Source organism: Pinus tabuliformis, chromosome X, assembly GCF_031772625.1.
Source record: "Pinus tabuliformis cultivar Carrire ecotype Pingquan chromosome X, CPIR1, whole genome shotgun sequence".
Lineage (NCBI taxonomy): Eukaryota > Viridiplantae > Streptophyta > Pinopsida > Pinales > Pinaceae > Pinus > Pinus tabuliformis.
This window is the reverse complement of record NC_142308.1, coordinates 1380496733-1380519381: the sequence shown is the minus strand read 5'-3', so window position 1 is coordinate 1380519381 and position 22649 is coordinate 1380496733. Positions and strand designations below refer to the sequence as shown.

At 39.3% G+C, this 22649-nt stretch overlaps 1 pseudogene; it reads left to right on the top strand.

Annotated features, from left to right (window-relative positions):
• The first annotated feature begins 6329 nt into the window (after nt 1-6329).
• LOC149145191 (protein NODULATION SIGNALING PATHWAY 1-like) overlaps nt 6330-22649 on the top strand; it is a 62698-nt pseudogene continuing 46378 nt past the window's right edge.

Here is a 22649-nt window from a genome sequence, read left to right as displayed (position 1 = left end):
TCAGCGACACCTTTTACATTTTTTGTACAATTTCTTATGCTTGGCTAAAGTGTATCAACACAGATAGTGTGAACTCTATTAAAAAAAAAAGACCTACATTGGGTTGATAATTAATGTTGCAGTCTGAGTCAATTAAGGTTGATAAACCAACACTACATTTTAGCGCCGTTTCCAGGGATGGCAAGTTTATGATATAGTCAGTCAAGCAGTTTATTTAATATAGAAGTGCTCCTAGTCCACAGCTGTTGGGTAGTAAGAACCTACGCATCACTCTAACACACTTGGGTGGGCTCACCATTGTGATCACTAGGAAACTTAGGATATTTTGATGCTTTGATTAGTGTGTCTTCAACTCTTTAGTTGCTGGGCAGTGAGACGAGAGGTAAGAACCTGCACATTGCTCTAACATACCTGGGCGGGCTCACCACTGTCAAAGGCTAAGATACCTAGAATCTGATTTAATACAGATAAGGTCCATGTGTGTACTTCTTAGGACTTACAAAGAAACTAAAATCACCCCCACTCTAATAAGTCACAGGAATGACGTGTCATAAAAAGGAAACGAAGGGTGAAGATTTGGGAAGGAAGACATTTATCCAAGAATTAATCTCCAAGGAAGAAAAAGAACAGTCCAACTCTCAAAGGAATATAAGGAAGACAGGGCCATAGGAGGCTGTTACTCCCATAATGAAAGCAGAAACCTCCAATCCCTCCACCTCGGGACCATATCATTCTAAGGCCAGCACTCATACCTTGAAGACCAAGGATTTGATTCCTGATCAAGAAGGGGAAGTGAGTAGCCAGAAATTTGAGGACTGAGGACCAAGGAGAAACCAAGGGGGGACATCGGACACCTAAGAAGGATAAGCACTTAGAGACTTATCAATATCCGGATACAGGTAGTGCGGCGAAACAACCAACTCGAGGAGTATATGAGGCATTAATTACGTCTGCAGGGCCATCGCAAACACATCTGGAAAAATATCCACTATAGGAAGGATTAGAAGAGTTAATCAAGGGTGACAACAATGATAACAATGCTAAAATAGACACCACCACTACCACTTTTGAACTCCTAATTGGGAATCTCAGGGTGAAGCTCCTATGAATAATATTCCTCTATCATCCTTACCATCCTTTCAGGGGATGACTGTGGAAGACCCAGATACATTTCTATCTGAGTTTGATCTCTTGTGTAGAAGTTATGATTATATAATAGATGCTCAAAAGTTAAAACTATTCCCAACTACCTTAAAAGGAGTATCCTTGAGATGGTTCATGGGATTAGGCCCTGCTTCCATTTCAACATGGAATGATATGAAGGAGATGTTCTTGTCAAAGTACCACGACTATTATAGGACCAGGGATTGAGGGAAGAGATATGTAGAATGACATAGAAGGAGGAAGAAAGCCTAGAATATTATGTGGAATGGTTCCACTACAATTTGCAGAGGTCTAAACAGAGTGATTTAGACCCATAAATCTTGAAGACTATATCCATCAAAGGAATGAGGGACGACTACCTTAATACCTTGAACCTGTTAGGAAAGGGGGATATATCGTAAGATCCATTTGCAGAAATTATCAAGCTCTGCCTACAATGCTCTCGATGATCATCTAGAGGAAGAAGTATGATTCAGGATACCTTTGTTTGTATACAAAAATCTACATGCGGAGGAGTAACCACAACAGAGATCAGAAATTTATTCGAAAATTTCAAGACCGATATCCTTATTACTCTCTCAGCCCAAATAAAAACAACATAGATCAAAAAGGCACAACCAAAAGCTGATACACCCCTAGCTGTGTTCTGTCCGACTTGTCAGAAGAAACATCCTTACAGGGAATGCGAACTAAACAATGTCAGCCTCTGCAACATTTGCGAGCTAGAACATTCAACAGAGAAGTGTCCGGAGCTTCCTAGACTACAAGCAACACTTAGAGAATTAAGTAAAGAGGCGCATTCCTCTTACTTAATTGCACCACGGAGGCCATGGAAACTGCGACCTCCAGGTATGTCTTAAGAGTTTTCCTCTTTCAGTTCATGGAACAACGCAGATAATAATCAACCATATCCATGGAAATATTCTACCCCTCCTTCAGCTCAATTCCCTTCGCCCTGGAACCAATGGTCTCCATCTCCTCCTATCCAATATCCTCAATACCAACCATACCCGTGGAACGAGAACTGGAGAGGAAATGCCCAAAATTCAACTTTTCTTGCACCATCCATGTAGCAGCAGTTGCAGTTACCTCCTTTCCAAGCTTTTGCTCCTCCTCCACCTATGCGACCTCAACTACTTGTGTAGCCTAACCTAAACCCAAGTCACTACGACCTTCCAGACTTACCTTATTACCCCTATGGAATTTAACGAAATACAATTACGATCAGGAATGGTAATTAACCCTAGTCACTCCCTTACTGTTACGGAGGAAGACCTTGAACCGTCCAGGGGAGAAGTCGCGGACTCTGAGGCAGTTACTGTGCCTACACTTGCTGATACAGAGGAAGCTATTACATCTATAACATCCAACCCAAGAAAAACTATTACATCTATAACAACTACTTCAGGGAAGGCTGATACACCTATAACAATAGATTCAACTGGTGTTACGCAAGAACTCCTGTATCCTCAGAGACTGGCTGAACCGAGGATGATTTCCTATCCTGAATCTGATTTCCTCAGGGAGTTGCAAAATCTATATGTATGAATCCCTTTGTTACAAGCCCTTAAGGAAGTACCTATCTATGCCAAGACAGTGAGACATTTGTGCATCAAGAAACTAGGAAGAAAGCCTAAAGACCCTGCCACCATACATATGATGGGAGAGTTATCCAATTTAATGCCTGCTCAACCTCTCCTTACTAAGCACAATGATCCAAGCAAGCCTACAGTCACCGTGTACATTAATGATCAACCCATAGCCAACACATTAATTGATATCGTGGCTACCATTAATGTAATGATGAAAGATCTCTTGACCGCTCTTGGGCTACAAGGACTTAGACACACCCCTATTGTGATGGAATTAGAAGACCTTGAACCATCCAGGGGAGAAGCCGTGGACTCTGAGGCAGTTACTGTGCCTACAATTGCTGATATAGAGGAAGCTATTACATCTATAACATCCAACCCAAGAAAAACTATTACATCTATAACAACTACTTCAGGGAAGGCTGATACACCTATAACAATAGATTCAACTGGTGTTACGCAAGAACTCCTGTATCCTCAGAGACTGGCTGAACCGAGGATGATTTCCTATCCTGAATCTGATTTCCTCAGGGAGTTGCAAAATCTGTATGTATGAATCCCTTTGTTACAAGCCCTTAAGGAAGTACCTATCTATGCCAAGACAGTGAGACATTTGTGCATCAAGAAACTAGGAAGAAAGCCTAAAGACCCTGCCACCATACATATGATGGGAGAGTTATCCAATTTAATGCCTGCTCAACCTCTCCTTACTAAGCACAATGATCCAAGCAAGCCTACAGTCACCGTGTACATTAATGATCAACCCATAGCCAACACATTAATTGATCTCGTGGCTACCATTAATGTAATGATGAAAGATCTCTTGATCGCTCTTGGGCTACAAGGACTTAGACACACCCCTATTGTGCTGGAATTAGAAGATAGGTCTCATGTTAAACTTGAGGGGATGTTAGAAGATATAGTGATTATGGTAGCTTCCTGGAGATACCCATATGATTTCCTTATTTTATAGCCCAAATCCAATTTGGGAGGGAATCCTTTGATCCAAGGGACACCTTGGCTGGCCACTGCGGATGCATTTATACGTTGTACGACAGGAACCATGGTGATCTCGGACGGCCAGGAAACCTAAAATCTTAATCTTTAAACCCCAAACCCAAATATGGATGTGTAGAACCCTTGGTGGGATGAGTTTGAGCCTGAGTCAGATCTTTCCCTACCACTCCTCACTTTGGGGAAAGCCCAGTATTTTAAAGACGAAGTAGAAGATGATGTTATTAATGGTTTGATTAGTAATTCCCTGTTTGTTTCTTCTATTGAAAATGAAAATGAGGAATAAGAGGTGGAAGATATAAATTTTGAAAAAATGAGGACAAATCCGAATATCGCTAGCAGCTCAATTGAGATTGAGGTTGGAAAGTTTTTGAATGTTAACCCCAATTTGACTGCTGAATAGAATAAATGGCTTTTACAGCTGTTGCAGAAGTATAAAAAGGAATTTTCATGGGATTATATGGATATGAAAGGGATCCACCCTAACCTATGCACTCACCGTATTTATTTGAAGGATGGCTAGAAACCAGTCAGATAGCAACAACGCTGCATGAACCCTGCACTAAAGGAAGTGGTGAAAGAGGAAGTATAAAATCTCCTGAGTGCTAATTTTATTTATCCAATATTTGATAGTTAGTGGGTGTCACCGCTTGTCATCATTCCTAAAAGGAATGGCAAGTGGAGGGTCTGTGTCAAATATCGAGAACTCAACAAGGATTCTTAGAAGGACCATTTTCCATTACCATTTATAGGTCATGTCCTTGATACTCTCTCTGGAAAGAAATTCTTTTCATTTTTGGATGGATTCAGTGGCTACAATTAGATATAGATTACCCCAGAAGACTAGGATAAAACAACATTTACTTGTCCTTGGGGAACCTATGCATACAGAGTGCTACCTTTTGGGCTCTGTAATGCACCAACAACCTTTCAAAGGGAAATTCTAGGAATTTTCTCTGACTTATTGAATGACTGTCTGGAAATCTTCATGGATGATTTCACACCTATGGAGATGATCATGAAGCAGCATTAGTCAATCTGGAAAAAGTGTTAGAACGATGTGTATAGAATAATGTCGCCTTGAGCACAGAGAAATGTCACATGATTATGATTGAAGGGTTGCTTGGACATTACATTTCTACTGGTGTAATCATGGTAGACCATGCAAAAATAGAGGTAATCCTAAAAATTCCAACCCCAAAATGCAGAAAGAGGTACGCAGTTTCTTAGGTCATGTAGGGTATTACAAAAGATTTATAGAATTTTTTTCAAGAATTGCATGTAGCACTTTGAAGGACATCACAATGAGCCTCATCAGCAGATCCAAGTCTATGTGTCTCGCTGCCCGAGTATGATTCGACGTTGCGCCACCCATCACCATGCCCTATGTCACTTAGGTACGTCATAAAAAAGGTAATATCACATTCCATTTATTTTTGTAATTATGGTAAGTTAACATGACTAATTGACGGCCGAGGACGACTATCATAACTACACTGGGGGGGGGGGGGAACAAATCATGTCATGACATGACTGTCGCATGATTTGTAATTATTGGGAAGTCCATCAATTAAGGCATGCAACCCAAGAGTTATTGTTACTTCATACCAAATCATACCAAAAAGGGTAAGTGCACTATTGATGAGACCTCCCCATGACTCACCATTAAAGAAAAATTCATTAAGTTGTATGAGCCATGCATGCCAAATCTTAATCAAAATCTACACCTGCGTGACCCTACCACCCTATCATTTACACCTGTTGGATGCACTGAATCCCTATTCAGAGTGCTTGGAGAGAAGGAAGGTAGAAGTGCAGGTTGAAACAAATATAGTGTGTGTCGGAGGAAAGATAAGCAGGTGAAACAACATTTGAATTGTAGAAGCAATGGGTGGAGCAGTGACATGAAACTAGCCAAGAACTACAGAGGCCTTGGAAGGTTGTCCTGAGGCATGCCAGGTCTTCAAAGACGTAGGCTGGTTTGAATTCTTTGAGAAATTTGAAGGGTTAGACAATTGAATGGCCATGGAATTCACAAAGAACCTGGAAAGGAACTAGATGGAAGTCAGAGGACTAAAATTGGAGGTCACAAAAGAAGTTATTTCCAGAGTAACAGGATTGCAGGCATAGGGGAAGAGATGGTTCACTAGGAAGGTTAATGACCCCTCGCTAAAAGGGGATTTTGTTCAGGAAAGTGAGTTGTTGGTTAAGAAGGGTAGGGGAATTGATAGGCTGTCACTCACCCAACCATGGGTAGGCGTTGATTTCTTCCTCATTAAGTACATTACTTGTGAGGGAATAGAAACAATCATGTTTAATTACCATTTCCCATTGCTGAACCATCTCTGCCATAAGCAGTGGATTAATCTGCCGTATTTCTTGCTAGGCAATGTTAGACATATGGCCGTAGCTGTAAAAACAGCTGCACATCTAGAAACATGTGTCACAAACCATGACCTTATTGAACTCATCATGCTAGGTGCCTTAAGCTAATAGGGAAAAAGTTGGGAAGAGTTCATGCGAAAAAGGCCGAGGACAACATGCAGAAGGGAAATAGAGATGGCTGAGGAGACTGCAGAGGTAACAAAAGAGCAACCGCAACCCTTGACAGTGAGGATCAGTAAGAAGTCGGTTGATAAACCAATTGGTGACAGAAGGCCAAAGTAGAGGATAAGGGTCAGCGGACACCTATAGTCCCCATTTGTGTCGAAGAAGAACAAGGAAGAAATTGAACATAAGGACAAGGAGCGAGCTCAGCCAGAAAAACCTCCTTCACCTGGTAAGAGCGAAACCCAGTCGTTGCTATTGAAAATTGGAATTTTAGAAAAAGAGATTTAGAAATTAAGGGAACAGTTAGCAGTAGGGAAAGGCAAAGACGAGAGCTCCAGGGCTAGATACTTTGGCGGAGGTTGTGGACAGGGATAGAAGGGGAAATATCCTGGGAAATATGTGTACAGCTTGTGCTGGGAAGTTAGTGGAAGCCAAATTCAAAGTTTGTGTAGCAGATGCTACCTCAAGGGAGACTTAAACTGAAAACTATGAAGCTGTTACACCTGAACCTGTCAAGGACGTTCTTGATACACAAGAACCAACAACCAAGACAGTGCAATCCACAGAAAGTGATGAAGCAATGGATACACAAGAACCCTTTGCTAACACTCTTGTTTCACCTGGAACAACAATGGAGGAGGAAATCAACCAAGTGGAGGAAGAAAAAGATAACATCCATGAGCCAATGGTCACTGCCACTGTTACACAAGAACCAGCAGCAGAGACCGAAGCTAGTCCGAAGGTAAACGATGAGAAAAAACCTATGGATATTACAGCAGCCACATAAGAACCAACAGTAAGATTGGAGACTGACAAGGAAAATAAAGAAATTGTGGTGAAACCCATTGATGAAGCCGATGTTACACAAGAACCAGTAGCCGTGGTGGGATAGTTTCATACTTAGGAGGATGCTACACCGTTAGTTGATGAAACATGTGGGAGAATTCCAAGTCCTATTGAAGGATGGCATTATAAAAAATTGTTGTTGTTGGAAGAGCTGCAAAAGTGGAAGAAGCTTGCACTCTCTCTACAGGAGGGAGTGATTCCACTCAATGTGCATAAGAATATGATGGATTCCTTGCAAGAGAAATGGTTGAAGGAAGAATGGGAAAGAAAAGAGGAGGCACGAAGGCATAGAAAAATGATAAAGGAAAAGGATGAACAGTTCTATCAGCTGCATTGGGAGGCCTCTGACCTAATTTGATAAGACCAAACTCTGCGACCTCACTATAAACCTGCTAGCATGCAAGCAACCATCCCCGTCATACCCTGTGTTCCTGTGGGAATATTACTATTTATTTCGGTTGAGAGCAGTTTATGAGAAAAGATCCTATTTAGGTTCTTTTACCTGCACCTTTTTGGAAAATTTTCAGTCCAATGATTTTTATGTTAAAAATTTGCTATGCGAGCTGTTCCTGCACAACATGATGTGTGAATATGTGAGTGCAAATATGGTGGTGATTATCCTCTCTTACATGGGAGATTTGCAATTGCGGGCATTCCTCTCATTTATCAGGAACCAGATTGAGTGGAAACTGGCTAAGAAGACAATAGAGACCGATGAGGAGAGGACAACACTATGGGTCTGAGCTAAACCGTGAATGGCCTATGAACTCCGTCAAGATATTAGGTAGTTCTTGAGCACTCTGGAAAGGAGAGACCATTTGGCCATCTACAAAAGAAAGATCGTGAGGGTATTCCTTAACTTATTTGCAACCATGAGAAGCCAAGAACTAGTCGGATGTCTCAAGCGCACTAAGGCTTGTAGTGCAGAATTGCAGGAAGGGGACCCATTTGAGTATAAGAACTTTGTGGCTACTATTTCACAGGTGTTGGAATATGCTGAGAATGTGTTGACACTAGGGGCATTCTAGATTAGCCTTAGGTTCAAATTCCCTCTAATTTAGTTGCCATTGGAGGAATATTAGCCCAATTATTAGTTATGTGATTACGAAGAAGAATCTTGGCCACGTGAATTAATGTTTGATCAAGGATTCAGAGCTCCAAGCAATGAAACTGCTGCTGCATACAATTTTAAAAATTTCCATCGGGGGCACAGTTGAAGGGTTTGAGATTCTGCATGGGGACATGCAGTGGCTTCAATCGGGGGGAGATGTTGGGTGTGGCTTTTCACCCATTTTCCACATCTTCTTTCCCTTATTTTGACCTTTATGTCCTTCACAGTTGTGCCCTTATGTGACAAACTTCCCTATTTTATTACATTTTTCATCCATTTTACTGTCATGTTACTTTACTGTATTTTACCGAATAAATATGAGGCTTTATTTCGTTTTGAGGCTAATTGGACGAGCATTGAGGGAACATGTCGGGAAGTTTATCTTTTTTAGGTGTTGGCTTGTGGAAGCAGACAGGCAACAAGACTTAGATACAGGAAAGGGTAGAATAGTTTGTTGTTACACCTTGAATGTTATTACATATCGCCGCTACATACTAGTTGTTGTTACAGGTGGCTACTGTTATAGGTCGCTACTACACATCGATGCTAAAACAGGTTGCTGTTACACATCGGGTGTTGTTACACCTCGCATGGATCCACCGTTACACCAACAATGTTGTCTTTAGTTATTCCACGTCAGCTCGAACCATCATTTTCTCAATACCGTTGCACCATAGTTGGAAATGTGGGTACTATTCCACATAACAATTGTCAGCAGTACATTGTTAATGACTCAAGTAGTTGTAACTAATGTATATTTATTTAGCACTAGGTTGCAACTTCTTTATTTTGGATCAGCATGAGAATCAGAGATTCTCATGGCTGATCTATTTTCTAATTTTCGGGATGTAATAGTTGTATAAGACCTGGCTTTTTATGTATCAGATATGTGCATATAGAAGAGCACTGTTACTTTGTTTCTATAACTCCTAAACTTATTTTAATATCGATTGGCATAGTGATGTTGTTATTGTTTCTCAATTGATCTATTAATCACTTTTTGTGTCTTCCTGTGACCTACTGAGGAGGAAGGTCCCTCCTCTTTGGCATGGATTGTAGTGATTAGGTAGTCTACATTTCAGTTCAGTTTATTGATATATAGTCTCTCACTTTTACTGCACATATCGTGGATTTCATTAGTTGTTGCTTTTAATTATCTTATGCTGTTACACAGAGTTAAACAATAGAGGAATAGTAACTAACTGGAATAGATGTTAGCTCTAGGTGTGGCGTGCCTTTATTTCAAATTTTGCGAGTTGTGATTTGATTCTGTGGATGGTTTTTATATCTACATACATGATTGATTCAGTAAATTAGATCAACGACACCTTTTATAGTTTTTCTACAATTTCTTATGCTTGAATGAAGTGTGTAAGCACAGATAGTGCAAACTCCATTGAAAGAACAAGACCTACCCTGGGTTGATAATTAATGTTGCAGTCTGAGTTAATTAAGGTCGATAAAACAACACTACAACAATCTTTCTCATGATTACTTGGTGTAACTTAACCCATAGACCTCGCTAACTTGACCCCTTGGGATAAAAGAACATCTTTGTAATGCTTGACACACTTTGACATATTTACAATTAATAATAAAAAACTTCTTCCACCTTAGACATCGAGCTTGATCTTCCACAAGATCATCCCCACACTTTTATGCTTTTGACAAAATTTGAAAGACAAAATTTATTTTTGACTACTGTGACTATGATATATTAACACTGGCCCCAATGGGGATGACATACTCCCTATGAGGTGAAAAGAACACCATAGACCATGTTGCTAATCCATTGTGATTTATTAATTCTTTGACCGACCAAGACTAACTCCGACTTACTATGAATTTTTTACACTAAATATGGCAACAACTCAGGAAAATATGGGCCCACACTTGCAAAATGAAAATGAACTTTGAAAAGTACCAATCTTCCAAAACAAACTACTGGAAATTATCACACTATTGAAAAATGTGCTTAGAGTGTTGAGCTTATTCACACTCCTATTCACTTTAATTAATCCTCAAGCTGCTTGATGAAGTGAATTCAAACAACCAGTGAAACCATGCAAGCACTTTATCCACTGTTTGAGTTCTCTACATGTGCATCCTCACGAGAAAAAATAGAAAACCTCCTAAATGACAACTCTAGTAAAAAATTTCGAAGAAATTCAACTTTGATATAATTTAAGAAATTAGGCCCACTTGTTGATTCCAAGAATGCTACAAAAGGATCCTCAAATGAATAAACAAAGACTTTTGGCTCATTCGACATATTGAAATTCTGCTCTAGGTGGTCTACATACCATGAATACAAACCTTTATAGGTATCCTTGCTTTCATGCAATTTCATTTTATAGCTGCCATGATAGGGCTATAAAAGTTCATTTGAATTTTGTAATGAAACACTTGTTGGAAAAAACAATGATGCTGGTTGCTGAATTAAGTCTTCATCACCCCTAGTTTTAGGCTCACATCTAGCTAAAGGAAGAGAACTTTGACAACATAAATCATCCAAATAACTAGCTATTGGATCATTGAAAACTTGAGAATACTGCTGCAATTTATTGTCACGTATTGGTTTTGAGGAGACTATATGATCATTCATAGGATCACCAACCTTTGCTTTAGTGATAGTTTTAAAAATTTTGTTGAGGAACTATTGTAGTTGCTGCAACACCCTCCAAAATTTTGGCTTGCACTCAAATTTGAGAGCCTTCCTTGGTATTTTCCTTGATTTTTGCAAACACTCAAGCTCATTTCATGAACTTTCTTGAAGTTCTTTGGCCCTTTTTTCTTATTGGATTAATTGTCATCTTTTGGCATGTATGAATGTTATGTAATCTTTGTGAATTTTCTCTAGTTGTTTTAAAGGTCGATCTTTGCGTATATGAGTTGTCCTAACCATGTCAACATATGTCACATCCATACACAAAACATTGAGCATTGTCACACAAGTGTCGTCACGGTCACCCAAAGTCTATCTTAAGTGTCACAGTTGTCGCATCTTGTCATGAGGCAGTCACACATTGGGGAATAATTTGCTTGTTTGTATTGATGATCTATGTTGTCATGTTGTAAAATTATGATAAGTGTGTAATCATAGTTCAAGTTCATCACTAGTCCATATCCCTTCTCGCACTTAGCCATTTTCAAAAAATCTTCCTGGCTGGGAAACTTAGCTTCACCTAGCCCTGACTGAGCTGCAAATTGTGTAGTATTTGCCCTCTTGGATGTGACATTTCTTCCTGAAACTGCACAATGTGTAGTCAATTTCCTCCGAGGCTTTTGTTCTGCACAGTTCCATAATCTAGTAGCCTCCATTAACTGCCAAAATTGCACAGTTGCACCTCACAGTCTGCCTTGAACTACACACCTCACACCATTAACCCTCAAGCTTTTCCCTTGCGTCCTAGAACTTTGCAATCTGCATAGAACCTAGTCTCCCTTAGCCTCCGAAATTGGGCATATGCTTCCTTTAGTACCCTTCCTTCAACCGAAGCACGCTGCCTTCAGAAACTTCACAAATCCACCCTTACAACCTCCCTACTACCCAGTCCCCCCTTCCTCTTGAAAATATGCAGAAAAGTTCCCCACTCAAGGCTGAGATATGCTCTGCACAGTTCCAATGATCAAGCTCTCTCCCTGTCAGCTGGAACTGAAAAATTCACAGTCACTAGGCCCTTTCTCCCAGTTTCTCACTTGTCCTCGGCTAAGTTCATGGATAATAATGCATCATATTAGACTAGGGAGTTTTCGGATTGATGTGATCCCGTCATGAGTGAATTGTAGGAATAGGTACACTTATAATTCATAGTGAGATGATGAAGAAGGAGGAGGGAAGCATTTCCTAAAGACTATCTTGTAGCTAAAATTACAAGTGGATATATCAAGAGAAAGAAAAGGGACACAATTTTGAAACTATCGTCTAAGACATAAGATCATTAAAGACCTCACATCACCAAGCTATGCGGAGGAGAAAATAAAGAATATCCAATAAGACATCTAACACAATGACAATAGTGACTTGAAATTGCCACATGATCAAGCCATTCCATGTTAGTAGTGTCATGTCAAGTCATGTCATGAGTTTTCATATGCCACATCACTAGTGTGGACCATGTATATTGTAATGAAATGTATTTTAAAGTGGAAGTCCAAATGACACACATGAATATGAAGAGTCATGTAAGTTGAAAAGTCATAGGAAGTTGAACAGTCATGAGGGTAGTCAAGGAATCACAAGGGGGAAGCATCACCCCTTTGTTATATATACCCCCTCATTGTATGAGAAAATTACTTTTCACCTTGGCTCCTCTTGCAAGGCATTAGAGAGACCAACTAATTCTTTGAGGAGCAAGGAATGGCTCCAATTTCCACTATTGGGGCTAATGATGTACATTGTAAACATGTGTCTTGGACATTTTTCTTAATATTAGAAGCCTTTTAAGGCCAACACGTTATTCATGCAAGGACTATGAATGTTTGTAAGACTATTATGTGGACATTCATATATCATGTTTGCTTTCACATGTACTAAGATAGTTGAACTATTTCAGTTATTTCAGTGCTTATCTTATTGAGAATACAATGTAATTGTTTTTATCGCCATCCCATACTTATGGACTATTCCATAGTATACTAGACAAATATTTCTTTGTTTGTTGGTTGTAACGATCATTGTATCCGCTGCAGACTATTCCATTGGATGTTAGACATATCTTTCCTTGTTTGTTAGTTGTAACTACTATCACATCTGCTATGGACTATTATGATGGATGTTGGATGGGTATTTCTCATTCATGTGTCTCTCTTTCTAGGTGGTACTATTACCTCTCACTTTGAGGCTCACTTTTCTCTCCCCCCGCCCATAGTAGAAGAAACTCGATGTAGTTGCACTGCACACTCCCCTTAATTTTTGAAGACACCATTGCATCACTTTCTTGTGCTGATAGCTAGAGCCAAGGGAAATATTTAAGGATTTGGCAACCGAGGCTTTAGACTAGATGGAAATCCTACAACAAATGGTGTGAGTTATGACTAGGACTTCATATCCAGGAGATCCACTGAATGTTTTCGGGTCCAACATCATCAACATTTTTGGTGTTAGAAGGAGGGAAACCAGTATATTACGACTAATAAACCCATCGAACCCACTAATCCATATTGTATTCAAGGCAACAACTATCACTCCACTTCCCTTACTGATGCTTCTAAAGTTGGTAACTCTTCCTAGCCAAGGCCTGAATGTGAAATCTCGTATGAGCAACTTTGGCCTATTCAACCCATCACCTGTCAGTTTGTAAAAGTTGTTGGATTGATTGAGGGATTAATCAGTCTTCCATATTCTCCAAAGAAGAATAAGACCACCTCCACAGGGATAGTAGTCTCATCTGTTGAATAAGTGGTTCTCGCCACTCTTGAAGAATTAGTAGACTTTGTGGAAAGGGAAGAAGAGCCTTCACTCTTTCATGGAGGTAATAGAGGAAACACCTTGCTCTTAGGCTTGACTTTTGGTGGGATAGGTGGAGAGGAAGAAGAAGGGGAAGAAGAACCATGAGATTTAGAAAAGGAAGAGGAGGAAAATGAAGAGGAAGACATGAAATATCAAAATCTATACTAGATGACTCAGGGCTGACCGACACTTCTGGGTGTCTTGCAGAAGATGCCAAGGAATGCAAAGAAGCTCATGAAAAAGTATGACCGTGATAAGAAAGTGAAGGATGAAGACCACAACTTTTACCTATATCTGCAAACACTTGAGGTACATTATGATGATGTTCCATGCATAATTTTTCCATGTGCCTTGGATGGTATAGAAATTGTATAGTATCATAACCTTCCCCCAAAATCCATCTAGAATTGGAGGGGATTAAAATATATCTTTCTTGAAAAATTTACTGAAGATAAGACCCTTGCCATATTATTAAAGGAGCTGTGTAATCTTAATATGGATAATAAGGAAAAAAATGATTTCAATCAGGGGTTCAATCACATCTTGAAAATTTTTTCTGACAATACAAAACCCCATGACTCCATCACCATAGATAACTACACTTCTTCCTTGGCAACAAATATTGCGCAGTTTGTAAAGCGAACTTTGAGACAAACATTTGCATAAAAATATGAAGAGGTTATTGCCATTGAGAAGGACTTGCACACTATTGGAACCATCTCAGATGATGAATCAACAAAAGACTCCAAGGACATGGGTAAGAGGTCTTAGCCCTCCATGAGCAAGGCTAACGAGAAATAACCAAATGATCTTGAAAGCTTGACTCGTCTCGTCAAGTCTCTGACCACTAAAATGGATGAACTCAAACATATAACAAGAGAGACTACCATGAGCAACAAGCCCCCCAAGTTCCTATTTAGAAGGAATTCAAAGTCTAGCAGTAGCAATAGCCAACCAACAATGTCTACAAAGAGTTCCAATGTTGTCTTGAATATTGAGTAAATTGGCACAGATTTGTATTGCACATTTCCTAATGAACATCATTCATAAAAGATGTTCCCACAATGGAACCAACTCATGAGAAGAATGGATATGCAGTTTGTTGATTCAGTCATGGAAGATGAGAAGATTGATCTTGATGAAGGGAAGTAGGAAGCTACTTCAATTGATGAAGATCAAAGTGTTGGGCATGCAGTGAACATGTTGCATTGAATTCTCACATCCCAAAATAGTACTGATGATAAGTAGCCTCCGAATGACAGTCCAGCCTAGAATAAGAGCAATTGATACAACCTAAGAATCAAGGGCTGACCACTATAATTGAGTTTCCAAAGAAAAAATTGAAAGAAAACCTATTAAGGAAAATAAACCCACTGGCTAACTCATCACAAAACACTCAAAGAATGTCCGGGAAAGCAGTCTCAATGAATTTTTTTTTCAACAATAGTAAGGACAAAACCATACCTCCAGAAACCACAAACTAAGTTCCATCCCTAGACACCTCAATTAGTCTTCCCACTATAAATTATAACATTATGCATGATATGAAGAAGGTTCGTGCAAACATTTCCATTTTAAAACTCAAAAATATTACGAGCCACCGGGGCATCCTGCTACGGGCACTTGGGCAAACCTCTACAGGTAATGCTACCTCTTTGGACAAGGGATCTAGTAGGTCCCTTGATACTCTCTCATCTATACTTAATGCACTCACGATGGATGGAAACACACTCTACCCACCATTCTTGTTAACATTCGAAATCTTTAATTTGAATGTACACAATTACCATGTTGATTCGGGTGCATCAGTGAATTTCATGCTGCTATCTGTTGGTAAGAAAATCAATGCTAAATGGGAAAATGTAGATGCACATATTATTTACCAAGACAAAATTCATGTCCATGCAATCGATGAACTCAAGATGTCATCATCCATTTATCATCTGATGGAGGGTTTCACCAATGTATCAACATAGTGATTTTGGACATTCCAGAAGCATATAGAGTGTTACTAAGCAGATACTAGTCAAGAAATATTCAAGGATACTTTTCCACAGACTGGTCACCCCTATGGCTTCCATACAGGGCCAGGAACAATTAGATATTGGTAGAATCAGAGAGATACATGAAGCACATAGTTACTCCCTTGAATGGACACAATGAACCAATGGATTTTATAGAGCTATTATTTGGAAATTATTTTCTGGAAACTCTCCTAAGGTGTTATCATGCAAAGCCATCCCCAGTCCCACTAGACACACAGTTGGATATACTTCCTTGTCCAACTCGCGATAATGAAATATGTACAGTTAGTAGTAGTACTAGTGAAGTTAACAATCCCTGTACATATTACATGTGGACTACATTTCGATGGATCCAAAACGAAGGAGGGCTTTGGAGCTGGTTGCATTTTAATAGACCCAATGCAGAGAAAACATTTGATCTCTAGCCGCTTGAAATTTGAATGCACGAATAACACTGTTTAGTATGAAGCACTAATCTTGGGCTTATAGAAAGCCATCAACCTCAACATTGCCATTCTAAAAGTGGTAGGTGATTTAGAAATCATGGTGCATTAGGTACACAACACCATACATTGTGTGTCACCTCATCTTAAAAGTTATCAACAATAGGTATGGTGACTCATCTCACATTTCCACACTTTTAATATTATTTCTGTTCCAAGAATGCGTAAAGTAGCTATGGATTCCTTGGAAAATGTTGCTGCTAGGATATCACCATCAGGTGATGACCTTTCTATTGAAATTATGTATAAAACTTCTGTCCTTCATAATATCACTAACTTACGCATTTTTTTATGATGACCAACATATACTGTATTTTATGGTGAAATCTAACATGTTCAAAGACATAACGATTGATGAGGATGAGCACGAAAGGGCACTGTAGGATGAAGCCAATCCAATTAAAGGGATCCTCATCCCAAGGGTGTGGTATCATTGGAGAAGTTGTATGATCTGTAGAACCACTTCTGGGGACCCATTAATGCTAAGACCGACAATTCCACTCGATCGCATGAGAAAATCAACTTTAGAACTGAGAAAGATCTGAAATATGTCAGTATTGGTAATTACTACACACCACAAGAGTGGAAAGCCTTCATTCTCTTATTCAAGTAATATCATGATGTCTTCGCGTGGACGTATGATGAACTCAAGACATATGACATGTGAATCATCCAAAATGTAATACCAATTAAGGAAGGGGCCAAACCATTTCAACAAAAAATGAGGGAAGTTCATCCAACGCTTGAGCCCCTCATACAAAAGGAGTTGAGAAAATTGTTGGATGTTCAGATCATATATAAGGTGAAACATTCGATGTGGGTATCCAAATTAGTTCCCATGAGGAAGAAGCCTGGGGAGATTTGTGGGTGTGTATATTTTTGGAATCTCAATCGTGCCTTAGACAAGGATAACTACTGCGTGATGTCCATGGAGAAAATACTGCAAACAGTATCGAGGTCCAAAATTTTTTCTTTTCTTGATGAGTTTTTTAGGATACAACCGGGTTCTGGTGGTAGAGCCTGATAGAATAAAAACTATTTTTAGAACAAAATGTGGCACATTCGCATTTCAACGAATGTCATTTGGGCTAGAAAATGCTGGTGCAACTTTCCAATGTGAAATGGACATCGACTTCTGTGGGATCATTGGCTAGAGTGTAGTGGTCTATCTTAATGATGTAATAGTGTTTTCTAAACAAAGATCAAACCAGTTGCACCATTTGAAGAATATTGTTTAGTGATGTCGTAAATATGTGATATCCTTGAATCCCAAGAAGAGTATCTTTGCAGTGTCCAAGGGTAATCTCTTGGGACACATCATTGATAAAAGTGGGATGAAGGTAGAACCAGATAGGGTCAGGACTATCATGTAGATTCCCTTCCGAGTGAATAAGAAAGCCATGTAGTCCTTGGTGAATATCAAATTCCTCCGCAAGTTCATCTCTAACTATGCTCATATTGTTAAACTGATACAGGAGATGGTGAAGAAGGATGAAATTTAAAGATGGGACAAAAGGGAAAATGATTCATTCACCCATATCAAAATATCTATAGCAGAACCGCCCATGTTATATAACCTGGATTTTGGAAAATACTTATTTCTATACATTTTTGCTTTTGATACCTCTCTTGTTGTTGTACTTCCTCAGAAGGATGAGTTAAACAATGAATGACCTATCTCCTTCATAAGCACAAGTCTGCATATGCCATAGCTTAATTAACCCATCATGGAAAAACATGCTTATGTAGTATACAAGGTTGTAAAGCACTTCAGACCCTATCTATTAAAGAATCATTGTGTTATTTGTGTCCAACACCCAACAGTCAGATCTCTGCTTGTTCAACAAGAGCTGGGTGAAAGGAGGGAAAAATGGATGATAGGGTTACAAGAGTATGATCTAGACATCAAACCATTTGACACAATCAAGGGCCATGGTATTTTCCAATTAGAACTAGAAGAAGTGAATGCGAAGGAGGAAGAAGAATACATCACAGGGTGGGAGAAAGAGATTGAAATGTACAACGTTGAGTGAGCCTTCCCCATTATAGACATAAAACCTTTGCACACGGATGTAAACAAATACCTTGAGCATGACACAACTCCCTCTCACATTTCCACACGAAAGAAGAGGGCACTCTAACTTAAAGCATTATCATATCAGTTGGCTCATGGGGTGCTGTTTAGAAAGCATCACAATGGAATACTACTCAGGTGTTCAGAGGCACACAATTCATAAAAGGTATTGTGTGATCTCCTTGATGGTCTAGTCGGGGGACACTTCACAAGAAACACTACAACACATAAGGTTATGCAGGCCAAATTTTTCTGGTCTACATTGTTTAAATATGCTCATGCCTATGCTTGCAAGTGTCCAGTCTGTCAAATATGTGCCGACAGAAAACACAAGTCAGGAGCTCCACTGTAACTCGATCCAGTGGAAGAATGTTTTCAACAGTGTGGATTGGATATCATTGGAGAAATTTTCCCACACTTGTCAAAGAAACACCGCTATATTTTAACGGCTATAGATTATTCCACACAGTGGAATGAGGAACTTCCACTAAAACAGGTGAAGGATCAGGAAGTAATCAACTTTTTGCAACATAACATCATTCCTAGGTTTGACATTCCTACATCACTTGTTTTTGACAATGCAACATATTTTTCATCGTTAATACTTTATGATTTTGCATTGGAAAATGGTATTATATTGAAACATTTAGCTAATTATTATCCGCAGGGGAATTGTCTTGTTGAATCCAAAAACAAAAAAAATTATCTGTATTATAAAAAAAATCATATTATCTGAGTAGAAAAACTGACACTCTTCTTTGGTGAATGCCTTATGGGCTGACCGAGTCATTCCTAATCCTTCTCTGAACACTTCCCCTTACTTCCTGGTGTACAAAAAGGAAGCCCTCATCCCATCGAACATTTACTTTCCTGCTCTCCAATTGTCACAAGAGTCCCAAGGCAAGAGCTCAGCATAGGATGGACACTTTGCATAAGCTATAGGAAGAAAGGTTGAAAGCCAAAGAATTTTTTTTACTTCACCGGAGTCGTGTCAAGAGGTGGTTTGACAAGAAGTATGCATGGAAAAATTACTTTAGTGTGGGTGACTTAGTCTTAAAGTGGGATAAACCCCACGATGACAAAGGAAAACACACTAAGTTTCAGTGCCTTTGGATTGGACCATACATAGTACATGAGAAGCTTGGAGAACACACATATCATCTTCAATCACTTGATGAAAAGATTGACTCTCTCCCTATCAATGACCAATACTTAAAACAATATTTTCAATGAAAATTAGGGGCTGGTTTTTTTGTTTCTTTGCTTGAATTTTGTGTTTGTATTGTCATGTGACTAAGTGTTCTTCTTGATTGCATTTTGGCTTCTAAGTGTGTGTGTGGCTGAAGTCTAAAGAGTCTTCTGACAGTGCAATATTTGGCTAGCCTTCTGTCTGTGTTCCTTGTGTTGGTTACATCTTTTGGGCGATGAAGTTCCGAAAAAAATATGATCTGTCTGTTAGGAGAGTTTTGTTCCAAACATGAACCCATTGGCTAGTCCGGAAACCTTCATGCTTATGATCAGTTTTTCTGCTGGTGTTGTCAAGCTTATCTAATTAGTAGAAATAAAGAAGAGTAAAATCTAAACCAGTGAACCTAAATCATAGGTATCTATATGCTTCTCTAAAGGAAGAACCTCTTCTGCTCTCAATAAGTCGGGATCCCTCTTTCTCCCAAAAATAAATAAGTGTCGATGCACATTTCTCTTTAAATAAATAAATAAATGAGAAATAAGAGAAAGGCTTCTTGAGCAGAGAGGTGAAGTAAGAAACTCTATCGGGATAATTTCCAGTCTCACTGGCAATGAATCAATGTTTGTGCTCCTGCATGACTCCATCAAGGTACTGTCCAGGCCTGCTAGCAGAAGAAAAACACCAGAGATGACAAACTATACTATTAAAATCTTAAGCTCGCGAACTAAACTAGCCTTCCCAACTTGAAAAATTGTGATTATGTTGAACCTTATGTTATCTTTGATTGAAAAGGTATACAAGGGACCATGTATGCCCATGGGGTAAATAGGAAGACCAAAGTGATCTACATGATGAATCAATACTCCCCGTGGAACCAAGGCCCTGCACTGAAGAAACTAACCAAGACAGAGAAGTTGGAGTTCAACTAGTGTGTCACCAAGTGTTGGCACTACTGCAGCACCCTCCAAAATTTTGGCTTCCACTCAAATTTCAAAGCCAACCTTGGTATTTTCCTTTATTGATGCAAACACTCAAGCTCATTTCATGAGAATTCTTGAAGTTCTTTGGTCCCTTTTCCTTTTTGGATTAACTATAATCTTTTGGCATGTGCGACTGTTATGTAATGTTTGTGAGTTTTTTCTAGTGGCATTGAAAGTAAATCTTTGTGTATATGAGTTGTCCTAACCATGGAAACATCTGTGGCATCCATACACACAGTCTTCAGCGTTATCACACAAGTGTCGTCATGGTCACCCAAAGTATATCTTAAGTGTCGCACTTGTTTCATATTGTCATGAGGCATTCACATGGAGAGGGATACTTTATTTGTTTGCCCCAATGATTTATGTTGTCATTTCATCAAAGTATGCTAAGTGTGTGATCATAGTTCAAGTTCATCACGAGTCCATCTCCCTTCCCGCACTTAGCCATTTTCAGAAAATCTTCCTGACCAGGAAACTTAGCTTCACCAGGCCCTGACTAAGTTGAACACTGCGTAGTCTTATCCCTCTTGGATGTGACCATACTGCTTGGAACTACACAGTGCACAATCATTGTCCTCAATGGATGTTGTTGTTCACAATGAATCCAACAACCTCCCTTGACTTCTAGAATTGTGCAGTTGTGCCTCCTAGTTTACCTTGAACTGCATCCTTCACACCTTTAACCCTCAAGCCTTCCCCTTACATGCTGAAACTGTGCAATGCACAAAGATACCAACCTCCCTTGGCCTCCAAAACTGTGTATATGTTTCCTTTAGTGCCCTTCCCTTAGCCGGAGCTCACTGCCTTTAGAATCTACGCAGATCTTCCCTTTAAGACTCTCTGCTTCCCTGTCCCCTTGCCTATTAAAAATGTGCAATTTTTCCTCCTAGGGACTCATCTCGTAGCAACCACTGCTTGCTTGAACTGCACAATTCTATCCCTCAATGGGAACTGCGCAATTTTTTTCCTCAGTGAGGAGTGTGTAGAAGGTTCCTTAGTTAAGCATGAGTTTCAATTTGTGTAGTCTCAATGATTAAGATCTCTCCCTGTCAACTAGAACTGCATAATGCGTAGTCACTGGGCCCTTTCTCCTAGTTTGTCACTTGTTGAGGCTTAATTCATTGATAATAATGCATCATCTTGGACTAGGGAGTTTTCATATTGATGTTGTCCTGTCATGAGTGAATTACAGGAACAGGTACAGTGTAAAGTCATGGCGAGATGATGAAGAAGGAGAAGGAGGAGGGAAGCATTGACTAAATAATCTCTTGCAACAAAACTTACAAGTGGATCTATCAAGAGGAAGCAAAGGGGCACACATTTTCAACTACCATGAAAGACTTAAGATCATTGAAGACCACACATCACCAAGCTATGCGGAGGAGAAAATCAAGCATATCCAAGAAGACATTTAGCACTCAACAGAAATAGTGACTTGACATTGCCACATCATCAAGCTAGTCTATGTCAGCAGTGTCATGTCAAGTCATGTCATGAGTTTTCATATGCCAGATCAGTACTATGGACCATGTATATTGTGATCAAATGCATCGTAAAGTGGAAGTCCAAAGGACACGCGTGAATATGAAGAGTCATGTAAGTTGAAAAGTCATATGAAGTTGAACAATCATGAGGGTAGTCAAAGAGTCACAAGGGGTAAGCATCACCCCTTGGTTGTTTATATACCCCGTCATTGTATGAGCAGAGGACTTTTCACCTTGGCTCCTTCCGCAAGGCATTAGAGAGATAAAAAAGTTACGGATGAAACAAGAACTATTACCCCAAAATGAGAACTATAGCCCAAAAATGCCAAAACAACATGGAAAAGCAACCCAAAAACGAAAAGTGTGTATTCTAGAACAATGCTTTTTGCAAGGGTAAATTTTCAACATTTTATTAAAAACCAATTATTGGAAAAACACCCTTGAAACAAAAAGTGTTGATGCTGGAATAACAAAAAAAAGTCGCGTACTTTCTAGCAATGTGATTAAAGATTAAATATTAGGACTTTGAAAAACCATAAAATTCCAACAATTTTCAGACATGATGTGGATTATAATTCCAACAATTTTCATCCATCTTTTTAAGGATAAAACATATTGACTCTAAAAGACCCTAAAATTGTAATTGTATTCAACCATAGCATT